Source organism: Gallus gallus, chromosome 4 (genome assembly GCF_016699485.2).
Source record: "Gallus gallus isolate bGalGal1 chromosome 4, bGalGal1.mat.broiler.GRCg7b, whole genome shotgun sequence".
NCBI classification, from domain to species: domain Eukaryota; kingdom Metazoa; phylum Chordata; class Aves; order Galliformes; family Phasianidae; genus Gallus; species Gallus gallus.
In genome coordinates this window covers 33,157,390-33,176,025 of record NC_052535.1, presented here as the reverse complement: position 1 = coordinate 33,176,025, position 18,636 = coordinate 33,157,390, and the positions used below count along the sequence as shown (strand labels likewise).

General features: G+C 38.1%; 1 long non-coding RNA gene across 2 annotated transcripts in view; it reads right to left on the bottom strand.

The window, feature by feature from the left end:
- Positions 1-18,636, bottom strand: part of LOC107051776 — a 202,190-nt gene that overhangs the window by 80,154 nt on the left and 103,400 nt on the right. The window lies entirely within an intron of this gene.

The window sequence follows — 18,636 nt, the reverse complement described above, 5'->3', positions numbered from 1 at the left end:
CACACATATAAAGTCAACATTCTTTGTTCTCACTTTTGCTTTGAAGAATGAGAGATGTTAAAGACAAAACTTCCCACCAAGCTGAAATTGCAGTTGTTGCATTTCTGGTACAAAGCTAGTTAGTAAAAAGATGGATTATGTGTCTGCTCTTGTTCACTGACGTATGTTGTCTGTATCCACTCTGTGGATGCACCAAGAAGCAAACCTCAGAAGCCAGAAACCTTTACCTTTGGAGTACTGATAGCTTATCTACAGCCACTGCTTACAATGCTATAAAAGGGGGTAGTGGCTAGGAAGCAAACATACAGTTAGGCACAACATCACCACCAAAAAAAGCGGTATCTTTCTCCTTCAGGTGTTTCTCTACATGTGCCCTTTACAAACCATCTGATTTCAAGCAGTACCCCAACACTTACACGATGACAGAGCCCCTAGGAAGAACAGACTGAAGGCCCGACCTCCTGGAAGCAGCCTCATTGCAAAGTTTCAGCAAGAACAGTGTGAGCAGGACTCACATGGTAGCTACAGGCACATTCTGCAAGGATGCATCAGTAATGCTTCAGTTCTGTCTGAGTGAGCAGGACACTTCTTCCCAGCTATCTCATAATGCCTTTTCACACAGTTGGTCATCCAGGGAGAAACTCTCCACACTGGAACAGATGGTTCCTTAACCAGTTGGCAACAAGCTCAAAAATATGAATCTTCTTAAAGCAGCTTGCACCGCTAGCAGAAACAAGACAAAGCACACCTCACATTTCAAGCATGCAAAGCACTCATAAAGGGAGGTGGACGACTCAGAAATCAAATGAAAACACAGGCAGATTAATACGTTCACTTAGGAGAGATTGTGACACTACATTTACTAAGAATTCAGACTTATCTCTGAGTCTGATTTTGTCCTAAAAAAGGTATCAGGGAATGTGTGATTAGGATCTCAATTTCTTCCTATTTCCCAGCTATCCTGAAAGCCTTTTTCAGGTACAAACATCAAGTTTTTAGAGATTCAAAGGCTGTTCCCACTAATGATATTAATGCCAAGTTCAAATGTCATTGCAGAACCATATGGAATGGGGGGAAAGGAGAAGGCTAACTAGAAAATCAAAGTCTTATCAGTAGTAGGTGGGAAAATACTTTTAAAAAATGTATTTGGTGATGCTGTCAATTAGTTTCCAAACTGAGAAATTTACTTTTTGCCAATTCAATTTCTAAATCAGAATGATCGTAGATGAACAGTAAAACTTCACTGCTTAGCCTGAGTAGTTCTAGTGGATTTTTAACTACTGCTAACCACAGAGACAATAAACCTGAGAAAACCTAACGTACTGTAACCCAGGAGTCATCCAACATCTCTGGAGGGAAATAAAAATAGTGGAAACTTAAATGATAAGCTAGAAATTTTACCCGTCCTCTCTGTATAGATAATCTTATTTTGGCACGTCAATGATCTGAATGGCAAAGTCCCTAGGAAAAGATGAAGTTCCTTTTTCTTTCTGAAATACAATCTTTGCTGCTTGTGCAACTTTAGGCTGGGGCTGCAGTTCACTGTCATTCTTGGACAATCCAGTGGCATTAATCTAAGTAGGAGGAAATCCCAGAAAGACTACAGCAACTGTGCTTAGTAGAAGAGGAAAATCTAGCAGAAGCTATTTTCATGACTGTCATTTCTTGTACAGATGACCAAGCAGTCCCAAGAATCAGCTGAAAATCAGATTAATCATTCAAAAAAACAAAACAAAAACAAAACAAACAACAACAACAACAACAAAAAAAAACCCAACCCAAACAACAACAACAAAACCTACCACTGAATTATTTTTCCCCCCTTAATATTCTTTATTTGTCCAGAAAAAGGAACTAAGGAATGGACAAATGTGTGGAGAGGTCCAGAGTTTTAAATTTTCCAAATTTCCTAACTGAGACATGTTAACACAGTGTTATGAAAGTATGTAATGATCTATGAAAGTCTGTACTGAGGCACTCTTAACAAAGACAATATGTGGGGATGATTTTGATGACAAATAAATTCTGGCAGCTGTCACAAACCTAGGTAAAGCTCTTGTAATACTTTCAAAGCTGACATCACTACATACACCTTGCTGTATACAGTATACCAAATCATAAAGTAAAAAGCCATACTGTCAACTAAACATTCCTTTCCTCTAAAATGACACGCCACCATTAGCATCAACGGTGCTAGCTTTGAATGATGTATTATCTACTGTTTTATCTACTGAACAGAGAGAAAAATTGGAGAGTAAAAAAGTATCCCCACAGTTCTGAATTGATCCTATAATCTGCCCAGGCACACAGAAGGCGGCCATGCCTTTTCAGACATGAAAATTAATTTGGAGACCTTCAGTCTTTAGCTTTAACTTGGGTATTTGGAGCTCCTTGAGATTAATTTAGAGACTGACATACTCACTCCTTCAAGAGACGGTTGCTTTAGCAAGTGTCTCTTTAGAATTAAGAATGACTCTATCCAGGCTAGGCTTTGTCTTTCTAATTTTTCCATAGCGTGCAGTTGAGAGTAACAAAAAACTGGTTCAAAACCTAGGTGTCCTTAATAAAATTACAGAAGAAAACTAACTTGAATACATACCAGAAATGTGAGGGAAAAAGAAATCTGCTGTGGGCACTGTAATAGGCAGTTCTTTCATACTACAACACTAAGCTAGAATGTCAAACATAGCTAATTGTTACAGACTATTTATCAAGAACAGCACTGGTTAGGAAAACAAAGGAACAGCAAACCCAGAGTAAACTAAAAGAAAATCTTGTTTTCTTACAGTTCTTAGAATAATGGTATTTTGATTTATTTTCTCTACCTATCTTTCCAGCAAATCACTTAGTGGAAAAATATCCTTTTCTATTTCAAACTCCTTTCTCTCCTTAGCACCCCAGTCACGGCTTCTAGTCACCAGTTAGAGTTCCCTTGTCCAGGGACAACAAGGAACAGCTTTTGCTTGTAGGGTAAATATTACCTGTCTCCTAGGACAAAGCTTTGTGTTAGCTTCATGCCACAAAGCTGTTTCTGTGTTCTTTCCTCCAACCATAGTGCTGCCTTTCATGTCACCCTGTCACATGGTAACCCAGCAAAGAAGTCCTTTCTGCAGCCCTACTTCTACTTTCTGGAAAAACCAATTCCCTTTGCCATCAAAGATCTCATGTTCAGCTGTAAAGGTAAGAGAGAGCTCCATAATTTCTCGCCTGCATCCCAGATGCAGGATGTCAACTCTCACTGAACCATGAAGACAGCTTAATAACAAACTAGATTCTGCAAGCACTTGTTTGCATTAAAACAACAACAATGAAAAAATGCAATAAATAAAGGACTGCTTTTCATCTACAATATAGGAGAGCTGTTCCAAAAGTAATGCCTCTTATTTTATTACATTGGCTCACAACATCAGAGGTTGATGCTGGAGGTTTGGCAGTAGAGGTTGAACCTTCCCACCAATACTCCATTACATGTTGTTGCCATGTGACAGATGGCAGCAGAGAGGCAGTCTGACAAAATGGTGTCCAACATGGTTGTGCAAATGAAGCAAAGGGATGTCATTTAATTCCAGAAAAAAATGGCACCCACTGACATTCATTGGCTTGCTGAATGTTTGTGGAGACTGAACAGTGAATATGAGCACAGTGAGGCGCTGGGTGGTGTGTTTCAGCTGTGGCAACAGCAACCAGAAAGGCAAGCCATATTCCAGATGGCCATGCAGATTTTTACAAGCATGGCATACAGGCTATCAGTAATGAAAATGCATAACTAATGGTGGTGATTGTGTTGAAAAGTAGTGTTTTGTAGCTGACAATTTGGCACTGTGCATACTTTGTATGTATAGTTTTCAAGGAAATAAATAGGAGGCATTACTTTCAGAGTAACCTATGTATTTCTCAGTTTGGAAAAGGTATCTGCTGCTTTATTCGGGCAGAATAATTAAGGAAAAGCAATGCAAACCAGTCTCTTTCTCAAATTACCCATGCAAATTACCCTCAATCTACTATTTCATCTGTGGTTATGGTACAGAAAACCAATTCTGATTCTTAAGCAGAGGACTACAACTATATAGTGAAATACAAAGTGGGACTATGTAAGAAAAAGCATATAATTTCAAAAGAGAACTTTTAAGACCACATATACTGCATAAAGCTTATAAGTGAAATAGCAAAAAGAAAAAATAATTTAAATGTTTGTGAGTAAATATTTTCCTTCTCCTGTGGTAAAAGGACTCTCAAGAAAAAAATGGTCCCATAGCAGACATTCAAAGACAAAGCAGTTACTTGTGCAGCAGGTCACATGCTAAGTTTCTTAGTTTTCAGAAAGACTGCTTTCTCTTTGCCAGCCAGTCCTTTCATACGCTTGTCAGGTATTTAAAATTATTTATGGACAGGCATACCATCCTGGCAAAACCGATTAAAAATACATAAATAATTAAATCCCCCAGCATCTACTATATTAAGTCTGCTCATTAGGGAACACTTCTGGAACACCAAACCTATCAACTAACAGTCGTAGTTTGGAAAAAAAAGGCTAGGGTAGAATCCCAGACAAGTACTTTTACTCTCATTTTTGTGAGTAAGAGAATTTAACAAGCAACTATTTTCCAGCAGTTGATCGTGAAATGGATCATGCTTTATTTATTCTCTACAAATGGCAAATCACAGCAAAGTGTAGCCTGGGGATTAATCAGTGGGCTTTTATCACTGGGGCACCAGTTGGACTGTGGTCCCTCTCAGAGTGCCTACAAATCACTCTGATTAGATGCCTGCCGCAGACATACATCATTTGACTTTGCTGGCCTCTGGCATAATAACTGGAGGACTGTATAAAGCGGATGAGCTTCCACGGAGGGGTCACTAAGGCTGGATAAAGACGATGAAAATTAGTGTGCCTGAGAGAAGGCTAGTAGTGAATAACAGTCAGCTATGTTGCAAAAGTCTAATCTAGACAATAGAGTTGCAAAGACCTAAAACACTGAGCTGCCTTCAACCCTGGCTAAGACTGGAAATTTTATATCCTAGTGCTAGTTGCAGTGGTAGGGTCAGACAACTTGCAGCTTTCCCACCTCCATTCAGTAGAAGAAAAGGAGTTACTATGGAAAAGAATAAAGAGTCAACAGAAACATAAGAGAAAGTCGATACTGGTTAAGATTGTTTGTAATTGATGTCATGATGTCAGCTCTATTCTACATGGATGGCAGGAGCCACCTGGTCTAGTGAATACACCTGGGAGGCATTTGAGCATAGAACATCAGTGATATGCCAGTGGCTTGTTGGCAAAGGACAACTTTAACATTTAACAATCTTAAAAACAAGATGTGTATTTTCTGATCCCATTAAAATTTAGGTTTTTGCATTCCATTTACATTGCTCAGCTATCCCACACACTGCTATCAAAGTGGCAGCTTCAAATTTGAGTTGCTTTACTTCCCAATTCCCAAATCCAAGTGCTTCTATATGCTACCTGCAGCACGTGCATCTCTTTTGCAGTGCTGTATGGCTCTCCATCCTGTCTCTCCATGCAGAATAACAGTTTATGGCTGCTACCTTCAGGAAAAGCAATACTAGTTACAGGGTGATAGTAGCTGCGTCAACACTAAATAACAAAGGCTGTAAATGCAGCACAGATAGCTTGGACTCGCACCTTATTTAGGATGTAATGTTTCATACTGGTTCACTAAAATATGATTTATTTATTTATTTGGATAGTGCCTCATTTGGGTGGTATGTGATATATTTGCATAGTCTATTTCGACCGTTAGGGATTCCTAAATTCCTGACTTTGTTGTCTATGTTTTCCCTACTTACACATCAAATTCCTATATTACCTATAAATTAAAAAGGTATTTGGGGCTCAGAGTTGGTATGAGGAATATATAAATGTAAACAGTTATAACTTGGAAAAGTATTACAGTAAGATTACTTATTATCTACTATATGAACGGGATGGATGTGTTTTCTCTTCCCTCTACACACTATTCATTTGATTCCTTTAGCCTCTTGTCAATATCTATATTTACGACAGCTCTTTCTGTTATGCGAGCAGAAAGAAAAAGTATTTTTCTTTGAAGCTGATGAGAACATTGCTCAATGAATCATTCAGCAAGTACTCCTGCAGCTCAGTCATCCTACAGGCCGTATTAGACCTAGGGTTCTTAAATCTATAGCCAAAATGAGCCTTACTGTAGAATGTCTTCTGTAGTAAAGATAAGCAGTAGTTCGCAAATTATTAGGGAAAATCCTATACTCTGATCTGAGGTATATTATAATAGGATCTACTTAATATTCAATAGAGACCTTTCAAAAGGCTTTCATTTTAAGTACAGTTAAATGTATTGCCATTGCCTATTTATCTCTCCAGAGAGATGGAGAATATTTTCTCCATTGTACTGCAAATGGAAAAGAATACTCTATCGTATCTGACACACTCCTTTAGAGAGTTTCAGTGCTTTAAATCAAAGCACCAAAACAAGAGTTTATTTTAGCAACCCAGAGCGAAGCATCATCTCCAGTATCCTGGTTCTTTGCAGCTGCTCATTCAGCACGGACACGATCTGGTTATTAACAGTAACAGAGCTGTCGAATAAGGACTTCCTTTGGAAGAAAGACTATCTATATGCCTACACTGCATATGTGTAAAAGTTATCCATACAAATATGGAGGATTTTATATCTAGAAGCATACTCATACATTATCATTATTTATATATATATGCCATTTTCATAATACTAAATAAAACATGCAAGGTGAAAAAGTCCATCGAGTTGAAAAGTCAAGAGCCAGAATAGGTAACAACAGAAGTCTTAATTCAGCTTCACTGCACGGAGAGGTTATGCTACCGCCCTTAGTTATACACACACACAATTTTTCAGCTAGCCTCCTGCCTCATTTGGGACTTGGGACAGAACTCAGACCATGAGTTATTATAACCTCTTGGTTATGCTCCTCAGATCTTGGCCCTTGGCCTCACTCAGTACACACAACTCGCTCCCCCATGCTGAGGCAGAGTTACTCATTTTCTCCTGGTTGTTTCTACAGTATTGTGCCCTGATCATCTCAGCTATTCCAGTCTATTTTGTTACTGTCCCCATTTTTCAAAGAAGGGAAGTGCAATACAGTGAAAATAAAAAAGAAATACAAGAATCCACAGCCTAAACTGAAACTCAATACTTGATTTATCAGATTATACAGCATTTTAAAGTTTTTTTGTATTTCAAAGAAAAGCTGCAGTAGACATCAGCAGTGGTTGCAAGAGCTCAGCACATTTATAGCATTGAGCTAGGTTCATAGTAAACAAGACCTCCAATAAGTGACTACTTATCAAAATTTAAGGAACTTCTCTGGGTTATTTTGTGGCAGATGCAGGAACAGATTACAGGGGATAAGAATGGCATTATTTGCTTTGTCCTTGGCATTATTCCTTTCTTCTAACAATTTCCTCGTCCTTTCACCACACACCTCCTAATTTCTGCAACAGTGAACTATACAACTTCCATTTCATGTACTTAATGAGGTTGGAGCCTCTTTGAGGGAAAAAAGGCATGTAATAAAAGAGTGCACTACAGTGTTTATGCACATGAATATCAATTTAGCACTGCAGAGAAAACTGACTGCATTATTTCTTAACTTTTGACTCCCTAATTTTTGCAACATTAGCATTGTTTTAATGTAGGGAATTACAGTTAAAAGTGTCTGGGCTTATAATATAAATTTAATTAGGAAGAATGATACATACCAGTGAGAGCTTTAGGTGCATCTTAGTGCAAGCTTTTACCACTTGAATTAATGAAGCCACAGCAATAGTGAGCCATTATTCCCCTGGAAGACCAAATAGTAATGGTGTTTGAAACACACACCTTCAAAAAGTAGGTTCCATAACTACTTGCTATAAATAGAGAATGTTAAAACTAAGAAGGGATTTGGCCTTTTCCAAGGGCTTCAAGTTTTAGAGAAAATATGCTCTCACCTATTACTTCGTTCCATTTCTTGTAGCTTTTCTTTCACATCATGACTCCTGACGTGTGGAAGGAGTAAATGCAGGAGAAAATCTGAGCAACCAGAGCAATTCATGTGCTGCACACACTCAGGTACTTTAGAGCTACAGACAATGTCATATCACATAATCAAAGATTTTATCAGCAGTTCTACCTATAACAGATTAAACATATTACCTTCTGTACAAAAATTAAGAAATCAAATCTATGAAAGAACTGTTTCAATGTACCCCAAACTTTCGTTTCTTTGGGATTCCATGAGAGGTCATATAAGGTACCTTTGCTTTCCATACAGTGATTTCAATCTGTTTCTGGAGTAGCAAGGCACCTTATATCTTAGAACCTGGGCAGCAGTAATGAAGCACTTTGCAGAAGAAATGAAAATAATAATAAAAATTAAAAAAAAAAAAAGTACATGTCTTCTCCATACTTCTGATAAAAACATCCATATCATAATCATTTCAAATCCTCTGCAGTTCATTCACTGCTGTTCATGATCAATTTATCAAAGGTAAAGACATTCATAACTCTCGTAATCAAATGACTCTCCAGGTATACATCTAAGCTGTATAAAAAATGTAGATGGTGCCAATAACTTTGGTACTCAGAAAAGCATCCTAGTAGATTATCACAACTTAACTAAAATCAGAACAGGATACATGATGAGTTGTTAGAATATAATTCAAGTGCGTCTGTTCAGAAATGCACACAACTTCACATAACGAGACACGTGCATTTTCTAATAAAACTCATACATCTCATGGAGAAAACAACCCACTTCTACTTCACGTACATAAAACATCCATCATAACAGCTGGATAATTCTGCCAAGCTGTGATCTGGGCTATAAGGTGCTTATCAGCTGCATTCCTCTCCCCTGCAAATACTCTTGGACCCAGTTAAGCAAAAGAAAATAAAGACAGATTGTAAGCCAAGACATGGGTCAGAAAGTTAATCTTGATGAGGAAGTATGCCTCTAACAAATGGAAACTAGTGCTATGATAGTGGATACAATTTTATTTTCCCTTCTAAGCTATAGAAACATTCAGAGTGGAATCAAAAATTCACAAATATGTGATACTGGCCCTCATCCACATCTGATAGCAATAGGCAAATTAACCATTCCACTCAAAGGCACTCACTAAGATACTGCCATCCATCAATGTGTTTCTTGAAACTGCTTTCTGCAGATATGTGTATTTTGGATGGAGAGACAGTCTCAAGCGGGAACACCGCCTCTTGCAGAGACAGATCATAGCCCACCAGCTTCCCCATTGAGGCAAAAGCTCATTACTAACTTATGGTGCCTTGCTCCTTCGTGCAGAGGCTATGCCCATCCCAGCCCAGCTTGCTTCACCACCTAGAAACCGGCTGGTGCAGGAAGGGCTGCTCAGCTCAGGGCAGTGTATCAGAGCAAGTGAACAGCTCCCATAGCTCCCGGAGGCACACAGAGAACTGTCTCCTGCCAGGGGAATGGTGGCAGAATGAAGGTTTTCAGGATAAAAGAGTGGTGGCCTGGTCTACAGCCTCCCATGTCCCACTTCACATACTACTTAGAGCCAAGTTCAGCTGGCCCTGAATTTCATTCTCTCTCCAGATGGTGATTAGTGCCCACACGTTGGTCTCAAGCCATAAGACAGCATGTTCACAGGAAGGCCTGTAGCAAGATGTTAGCGGTTGAAAAGAAGGAAAGCCAATCATTGCAGAAGGAGCAGACAGCTGAGAGAACAGCATGAAGCTGTGCTCCATGGTCTGAGCAGTGCTGCCTGTACAATTAAGCAGCTTCCTACAAATCTGACCTCTGTTCAACTGACTGCAGAAAGCAGACAAAAAAAAGATCCTCCCCAGCAATGACTGCTCTGTTCTGCTACAATAATGCAGAAATCAGTTCTACCTTAGGGACTGTTCCACCACTGAAGCCTGTTCACCTTTATACAGCACAGCAGAAGACTTCACAGTACTTTTGCTCACAATGAACCCAACTGGTAATGTAATTATTAATAGAAGCACCCTGCATGGAGAAATATAATGTGTAAAAAGAACTGACCATGGCCAGGATACTGGACTGGCATGGACAAGGCCAAAGAGTAAGTGAAAGATTATCACTGCTGCTAAATAGCCTGTGTTGGTATCGCAGGAAAGGTATTGAGATAACAGATGCAGGTGGTCTGTATTTTGTTTGCACTCTGATCCCACTCATCTTCTGCAATCTCTTTTTTTCCACTTCTAAACTCATCAATCAATTTTTCAACTGCAATGCAGCTTGACGTGATGATACCACTTACAACGTCCCTTATTAGTCCAACTAGTTTTAATTTAAAGTGCAAGGATAATTCAACCTATGCTTCAATACCTGTAGCACTGACAGAGGAACTAAAGCATAGCACTTTCTCATCATCCAACATGGAAAATGTAGTGCACAGCCTTTTGGATTTACCATTCTTTCTGTAAGCTTTAAGGCCTCTGGTCATGAAAATTACCATGACTGAACTTCAATGAAAAATTAAGTGTAGGATGTGCAATTCGTAGAGAAATCCACTTCCTACAAAAGTAAAAAATAGAATGTAAAAATAGTAAATCCAAGTAAAAATAGTTAACCATACCATCTTCATACTGTAAGTGGAAATCTTTGAAATGCAGTGTACTTCCTCTCTCTGCTATTGTGCCCTTAGCTTTTCTTTGACTGGAATCAACTGTCAGCTTATATTTAGCAGGGGTTTAGACTAGGCGAGCTCCAGAGGTCTCCCTACAACTCCTACAACTCTGTTATTCTTCAGCCAAGTGCTGCTCTCAACTGCTGTGGGTAACTAGAAGAAATTGTCAGCTTGTTTTTATATACAAAAAAAAAAAAAAGAAAAACCCAAAAGCCAACAATCTCTTGTCCATCATTTCCATTTTAGCCCACATTGCATCAAAACAGTCACTCATCACGTGATAAAGAATCAGGAGAAAAAAATTAACAGATGATAATAGCTGCAAAGGCAGACAGCAAGTGAAAACAGAAAATAGTGAAACTATGTTATCCTATGAAGACATTAAAAAGCCATGGAGGTCCACCCAAATTTAAAAAGTAAAACAAAGCATGATGTAACTAAGGAGAGAATTTACGATTCATCAAAAAGGCACAAAGAATGGCCCAAGCCAAAATGTTTTAATTTTGTGATTAAATTCCTAAATCAGTGAAAGTTTTGAGAACTGGTGATGTAGGTAAAAATTAATACTGTATGTACTCAATGCCTTTGATTATGAAGACATTTTTAATTAAACAGATGATTTTAGATTACAGCCTGCATTGGTTTAAACATTGAGACTGGATTCTAATCTGTGTTCAAGTTTTGTTCAGGTTGACAGCAATACAGGTGAAAAATGAGACTTCCTAATGTTTATACTTCCTATACCATACTTTCTATGCCCTCTTCCCAGAAAACAAGACAGAGCTGCTGATAAGCCCTACCTCCCAATGTCAGGTATATCCAAAGTTGTCTGGTGTTCTATTTAAGGACTCCATCAGCAAACAGCCCCATGCTACCTGCCATCAATCACTGGAAAACAGCACACAAAGGAAGGACAGCTTAGAAATTTTAAAAAGGAAGAGGATATTTGGCAACCTTTAAAGTACTTTATGCCACAACAAAATTTAATATTCTTGCTGTACTTCATATCTAAGAAAAGACAAGTGTCTCAAATAAGGTTAATGCATTTCCTTTAGGAAACCCCTCAAGGACCGGAAAGTTGACTGATAAGCACTGAATATACCCATGCTTATGAAGTGCATTTGGTACAGTATGTGATATATATAGTATGATTCAACAAAGCTGGGCTCACTCCAGTATCTGTTTCTATGGATTCAGATTTCAGTTTGTGCAGAGTTCATTTCAAAATACAGTTAGTGCTTTTCTGAATAAACAGGTTTGAATTAGGTCCCTAACTCAGCCTTTATAAATTCAACTATAGCACATAATAGGATTATTTACCACTTTTTATAAAGTGACAAGTGTCTGCTACACAAGTATTTGGGGAATTATACAGTTTGAATGCCTTCAGTTAAAAGGCAGCCTCCAGCCTCCATATTTTTATAAGATCAAAGCTGGTATTCTCTGCTTAGCTCCCATTCAGAAGATGTCAAATCTCAGCCAGAGTTTTTCTGCTCTCAGACTTTAACAGCCACTGATTATCCGCTATCACAGTTAAACCTGCTGGAAGCTGTTTGGAAAAATTCTTCTGTAGCTTCATTTCTGTGTGCTTTCCTAAAAGCACTGTGTAGGATAGCAAGGTAACCCTCAGCTCAGAATGGAGCCCCAGCCAAGGTTCCCTCAAAATTTCCAATTCTTACTGGCCGTGATGGGGACCCCCACAATAATTAAAGCAGCATGACGCTGCACACATTTCTGCAGGGATTCTCTGCATGCACAAATCAAAGAGGAGAGACAGGTGAAGTGCGACCCTGTTTGTAACTATTATCTGGTTTCTACCCCTTTCTCTCCAAAGACTCCAGAACCACAGTACGGCTGTTAGACTAACAGAGGATGTGGATAAAGGAGGGAGGAGGAAACACATTTTGATCTCCGAAATCCTTGCACAGCCTAGCTGTATTTTTTTTTGTTTTGTTTTTTGGGTTTTTTTTGAACAAGGCTAAGGAGAAGTGGTGGTATTCACTGTCTATAGTACGTAAACTTTGCTCAGACAAGTCTCTTGGACCAGGAGATGGCAACGAGCCCTGAGGCCACTGAAGCTAGATTTCCACAACCACAGGCACTAACACAGTACATATCTTTTAGTAAGGCACACACAAAAATCACAGGAATTTAACGTGCCATAGGAAGAGGAAAGAGATCAAGGTCCCAGAAATGACACTGGATTATTTAGATAACACCTCGAGCTGATCCAGAGAGGCTCATGACTCATTCTACAAAGTATTGCAAAAATTGAACCAATCAGTCAAAACCACCCCCAAAAACAGCCATTCCATTCTCAAAGCAAATTTCCTGCTGAGCCTAAATAAGGCAATGGCAATCAGTCCAAACAAAAGCATGCCAGAAGCACACCAAGCAGGTGCTTGAATATTCGGTGGATTCAGGATGTATATTCACACAAATATTCTGATTGTGGCTCCTCTGTAATTGCAACCAGTCTAGCTGATTCAGGGCTAGGAAATGGGAAAAAAAAGAAAACAACACAAAACAAATCAGCCTCAAGTCATTCACCAACCATGCAACCATGCTATCATGGGGCAAGAAGGAAAAGGGGCAGGAAAAAGTCCTGATGATGCACAGAAGAACTTCATGAAGCCCTGATGCACTGGAGTAATACAATATATATCCACAAAAATAAACAAACAAAAAACAGTCATACAGACTCCTTTCAAAGAAGTTAAACTTTCTCCTTGATAGATCTATGGGGAAGAAGAAAAAAAAAGCTAAAAAGGTTTGATAACCAGGGGCCCACAACATAAATGAAATTTCTTATGTCAGGCATGCTTTCTTATCTAAATTTCTGTAAGATGATCAAAGCACATTTAAAACACTTGCCTTCACCATACTATTCAGAAGGCCATTCTCAACTGGCTCCAAGTCATGCATTTTTTCAATATTTTTTAGGATTCTGTCCAGAATCATAATTGTAATGATTTTAGAAGTTTGTTTTGCTAATAAATATTTTATCATTTTTAAATGCCTTGGAACTTGAAATCTGTCTCAATTCCATTTGCAAAAGCACAGGAAAGAAATAAAATGGACTAGTGCAAGTTAGACAAAATTAATTCCATCTTGGGGCCTTGGTAGCAAAATAAACCAAAGACGGCAGAATCTTCAGATTAAACTGTCATTACAGCTCCCCACAGCTCATATATTATTCTCTCTAAAAAAACCCACAAGTTCCTGAAAATTCCTAATGTATTTGCAAGCAGAACAATATGTATTGATGTCATTTCACGTAGCCATATTAGTACTGAATATAGCATATTGATTTTAATTTCTTGAAAAAAGTAAAGTAAATGGATTTTTGTAATCATGCATCACAGATACGTACTATACACAACTTTAGAAATCAATGAAAAATCAGCTGTAGTCTGATCTATATGCAGTAAAGGTTGTGACAAATATCAAAAAAATGATACTCCTGCCTTCATAGATTGCCTTAGACAGATACATAAAATATCTTTTTTGGTATAAATTGGTACAGCATCAAAATAGGTTAAAATTAATCTATTTTTTATGCTGCTGCTGAAAATAAAAGCCTTCAGCTCCCCTGCCTGCACATTCCCACCACTGGCAACAGCGAAGTTACTTTGGGATTGGAAAACTGAACTGGCTGATAAACAGCTCAGAAGGAAGGAAAAAACCCAAACCCAAACAGTAACAGAGCAATTAATTTTTGGTGAAACAAGCCCCCTGATCCAGCTGAGCATCCAGGTGCTACTTCCAGCACAGACAACTCTTTCAGTTACTGTGTGAATCTAGGCTGGTATCAACAGGCAAGGAAAAGCAGGTTTACAATGCTGGGTGGAAAGAAAATGTTTATCCATGTAAGCCAGAGTAATTATTACACTGTTTGGAATGCAATCTCTACCTGTTTATCTAGCACAAGACTATGCAAGGTTTGATGAAATTTGTATCAGGACAGAAAAAAAAAAAAAAAAAGCTGTATTAATGTCAGGCATTAGCAACAGTGTACTCATCTGCCCTCAAACCACTACTTAGCACTTCATTTGCAAAACTGATGCTGCTTTGCACCAAGAAGAGAGACTCAGACATATCATATAGCCGCACTAAGGACAAGATACTAACATTCTGGGGCTGGCTTTCCCACCCTCCCCTACAAGCTTTTCTTCATTTTGTCATTAAAACCTCTCTTATTTTTAAGTGACATAAGTTTTATACGCTTGCAGCCATTTAACTTATAGAGGTTGTTCTGGCCATATTCATTGCAGAAATACAATGCTACCTAGCTCACTTTGAAGGTAATTCTAGGCATGATTGCAGTCACAGCATCCACACACAAATTTCAAGCATTTTACAACACTGTGGCCACAGAAGCTTTTATGAACAGTTTGCCTGTACCTATGACTGGTAAACATTTCTTTAGTTGTGCTTATTTTTCATCTACCATAGAGTAATTCTTCTCAACTGCTTATCTAACAGGGATAATATTTCTCTTCTTGGAAGCAGCTGATTCCAGTTACTGTCAAGGTCAAAGCTGCAAAACTAAAGGGATACTGGAGCAATATGACCATTTCTCTCCCACACAAACTGATTATCCTTCATTTACCATCAGGTTCCTGTGAAATCAGCCCATGAGGACACTGAGATCTTTCTGCCGTAGTTCAATTCCACTGAACACAAGTATCAAAGTCACTATCTTGGTAATAAAAAACAATCTATTCTGGCCCTTGGAATCCTAGAAGCTGTATTTACATTCCTATTTTGCAGCATTTCAGCTTTCTTATTTCATTAAAATATCATATAAGAGAATTAAAAAATCCACCTTATTTCCTCTATGAAATTATGTCCATTAATCCAAGCTCTTGCAACATGGCCTGTAAGTTTTCAGCCTAGAGACCTCTTTCTTGCTAAGAGCATGGTAGCAGGGAACACACACCGGTCAGTATTGAATAATGTTAACTGTACCTAGTAGTGTAAAAATGGTCAAGAAATGGTCAATGTCTCTGTTCAGATCAGAATTAAGGAAAACAATAAAAATTCTGAGGAGAGTCAGATTTTCAATACCCACAACTGTTAAATAGTCCCAGTGTAAAGAAAAGGTGCAGTGTTAATGGTGACTGTCACATTTCCCCAGTCTCCCTGTATGTAAATATTGGCAAATTTCTGAAATTAACTGTACAAGGAACTGTTTGTGGGCCCTTTGCTCTTCTTTCCTGCTCTTTTATTATTATTACTTTTTTTTTTTGAAGGAAGCAAAATATGCCCATATCAACTTCTGTTACAATTCCAGATGAGTCAGTGAAATCACACCAGGGATTAATTTGCCTAAGTGTGTCTGACCATGTTTTGAACAGAGTTTTATGGACTGCTCAGATACTTTTGCAGTTTTGGGGGCCTAAAAGCATACGATTTTAGGTGTCATGACCACAGGATGCTGCAACTGGTTAAAACCGAGGCAAAGCTAATTAAGTTTGGGATAGGACATTAAATTTAATCTTCAATTACAGAACTCTCTTGGCTACAGAAATCAGAGCTCATTCACCAAGGAAAACACAAGGCGTTCCATTTTGCAAAAGCTTTTCTGCAGAGGTATTAGATAACGGGTTGGCATCAATTCCCCTAAGATAAACAATTACAAATATTTCAGAACTTTAAATAATTAAACAGACATGAAACAAGCAGCAATTCAAGTATGCCAACTGTGAAACACAAGGGACAGATGGAGAACAGAGATTTCAGGTGGAGATTTGTCTATGGAAGTATTAGAAATACCTGCAATTCATAAACGTGAAACCAAAATCATGAAGGGAAGGACAGAAAATACTAAAGAGGGAATATTATATGCACAAGTGGGGTTTTTTTATTGTTTTATTTTGGTGGGTTTTTTTTTTGTTTGTTTGTTTGTTTTTTGTTTTTACAATGTGAAATACATATTTTAACTTGCAAAGTGAATTGACATGCAAGAAGCACCATTCCTATAAAAACCACCCAGGTGAATTATGTTAGTAGTTCTAGCATATAGCACAGTGACAAAATGAACAGTGATTCCCACAAGTGTTGGCATACAGAAGAATGCCTAGCCTCAGGGCTGATGTGTTAGGCCCTTTCAGTGCTAAGTGACAGTAATGTGTAAGAGTCACATTCTCATATCCATTAGGATAAAAATGCCAGAAATAAATCAACTGATTTGAAAACCTTTTTTATAATAGGAAAACAGCACAGTTGGGTCCTGGAAATGGAGTTTGAAGTCGCACATACGAAGCTGAAAAGTGACAAATAAGCCAGCAAAATAATTTCTAAAAGGTAGAAAGAGGAAAATCCACTGCCTAGAAAATTAGATGGTGGCCTGTATGTTTTGCAATGCTTTCCATTATGCAATGTTAATAAAGTTCATTTTGCATTCTCACAACAGTCTTTTTCATTACATATCCTTTCAAAGATAAGAGAGACTTGTGCATGAACTGTTCTTGTTAAAGCATTTAACGTGCCAATTAAAACAGTATGAATAAAAGAACATTTTGTAACTCAAAGTGACTGAAATCCCAAATGACTGTGTGACTTTAAATTCCGATTCTCTGGTTCTTGCTTCTCTTTTTTTCTTTACTTTTTTCTTTTTTTCCCCCTAAACCATTCTTCCTTCTTTTCTTCAATCCTTTCCTGCTCTAAATTTAATTTAAAACCAGTCTGCCAACTTTCTATATCGTATCAATTGTCAATAAGGTTTTTCTTACTTTAAATCAGTGTGTCAGATGAAACCTTCAAGAAAAAAATGTCTATTGGCATTTAGAAGAGCACTAAATATCTATGGCCATGTGATAAGCGTGCAGTATTGTAGAGGTACCGGAGACTATTTTGGTGGTCCTCATATAATTATCATCCTTAAAACAATAAATTCTCAGTTGCTGACACTACACTATTCAGCACTTGCAGTCCCATAATCCAGCGGATTGTAGATGAATTGTAATACAAAAGGGTATAGAATTCAATCATGAGATGAATGAATTAGGAGCTTTCACCATAGAGTGTGTGTGGAATAAACTCAGCAAGCATGTACTGGGGCAAAAAGTATTCTCTTCTTCTTTGGGAAGAAAGGCCTAATAAAGGTTTATCTGAAGCAGTAAAGATGATCTACCTAGATGCTCAAGTCTTCCAGAACATTTTATGATAGAAGACACCTGTAAAGACTGAAGGGAGAACATTACCACAATTCCCTTCTGAGGATATTAGCAAGATAAGTAAAATAATAAAATAACACCAGAACCAACTATGCTACTACAATTAAAAATATACTTCAATCCTTCGAGCAGGAATTAATTCCAATATTTTTCCCCAATATATTAAAAACAGGAAGCCAGACTTTGCAATTAATCTATTTCCATAGTTCAGCATAACATGCTACATCTACCTGTCATCTCTGCCATCTCTTTTTTCCTCCTCTTTACTGTGGAAACTATTTTTTCTTCTCTTTTCTGACTAGTGCTACCATCCTATCACACTTCCCTTACTCTCACCCATAACTGCATCCTTCCACCTGCCTTTATAGTTCTAAGCTTCCTATAATGTCTCTAATTCTTGAATCGAATGCAACACCTCTCAACATCTCCAACTACAGAAAGCGCTCTCATTCATCATATTTCCCATTCTTTCTCCTTCTCCGATTACCAAATTGCACCTCAGTGTCAGGTATGTGTAGTGAGGCCTGAGCCTCTCTTCAAATTGCCAGCTTTACCAGGATCACAAGCCACTCCGGTAAAGACCATGATTCATTTTTGACATTTAGAATAGGTGCTGAGGAAGAAACCATGGCAATTACATTCCCGATGCTCCAATTCAAGGCTAATTTAAGAAATGAAAATGGGGGAAACCATACCTGTTTTTAAATCGCAAATTAATTCTTACCTTAATAGTTTGCAAAATGGCCTTCTTGGAACCCATAGCCTGGCTTCACACCAAACCATACAATAATGAATACCAGAGGGTTT